The sequence below is a fragment of the Vanellus vanellus genome, assembly GCF_965231255.1.
Source record: "Vanellus vanellus genome assembly, contig: HAP1_SCAFFOLD_1100, whole genome shotgun sequence".
NCBI classification, from domain to species: Eukaryota; Metazoa; Chordata; class Aves; order Charadriiformes; family Charadriidae; genus Vanellus; species Vanellus vanellus.
Window position 1 is genome coordinate 22501 of NW_028128782.1, and position 1041 is coordinate 23541.

The window sequence follows — 1041 nt, forward strand, 5'->3', positions numbered from 1 at the left end:
CCTCTTTTTGGGGGTCTTTTCGAGGATGGGAACGGATTGTAGAGGGCGCGGGAGGGACGGGGCGGGTTTAAAAGTTGTTTTTAAAAGGATTTATGTGGTGGTTTTTTTTTTATTTTTTAAACCAAAATCGCGGTTTCTAGGCCGTTAATTCAGGGGGTTTCCCCTCCGCGACGCCGCAGTTCGGGGTGAGTTCCCCCTCCATTGGCGCTTTCTCCTTCAAAGCGGCGCTGCGCTCTGATTGGTGCGGGCGGGCTCGAACGTCACCGCAGGGCCTTAAGGCACAGGTTTTCCCTCTGGTCCGCCTCAGGACTATATAAACTCGGGGTGGGGGGTGGTGGAAGTCAATGGAGGTATTTCTTTGGGGGTTGAGAGGTCGTGGGGGAGGTGGAGGTGGGCCCCCCGAATAGAGAGCGAAACGCTCTGTCCTTGGGGGTGGATCTTCCGTTTTCGATAAAAAGTCTTTTTCTGCACTATTAAAATGTAGGAGTTCTGTAAAATAAGTTGTATAATAGACGTAAAAAGCCGCCGTTAAGGGGTATTTAACGCCACCGCTGCGTTCGGGGGGGGAATAACATCCCCAACCCCATTTTCAGCCCTTTACCTCCCCCTTTTCGGCCCCTTCACCAGCGTATTTTCGGCTCTTTATTTAATATTTACAAAGAACAGAGGTGAAGCGGAGCGTATTCTTTCTAGTTTTGGGGGGCAGAAGCGTTATTTGGTGTATTTATTCGTATTTTCGGCGCCGCGCTTAAAGCGAGGGTTGTCCGCACCGCGGCTGTCAGCAGCCGAAAGAAAAGTGTGTGTGTGGGGGGGGGATCCAAACGGCGGGCGGCCATTGGCTGAGCGAACCCAGCCGCGGACCAATCAGCGCGCGGGCCTTGGAGACCCCCCCCACCCCCCCGGTAGCTGCACAGCGGGAGGCGCTCCCCAGCCAATAGGCGGGCGCGCAGCGGAGCCTTCATTTGCATAACCCCCCCCCCGGTTCCTCCAGCCCTTTTCCTGCGGCGGTGGGCGGCTCTGAAAAGAGCCTTTTGGGTTTAA

At 55.1% G+C, this 1041-nt stretch overlaps 1 protein-coding gene across 1 annotated transcript in view; it reads left to right on the plus strand.

The window, feature by feature from the left end:
* The window catches only part of LOC309684047 (histone H2B 5-like), a 585-nt gene extending 496 nt beyond the window's left edge, over nt 1-89 (plus strand). The window contains exon 1 of the mRNA XM_082500009.1: nt 1-89. This exon is cut by the window's left edge and continues 496 nt beyond it. The gene's annotated coding sequence lies outside the window, so the exon portion shown is untranslated.
* Nucleotides 90-1041: the final 952 nt, after the last annotated feature.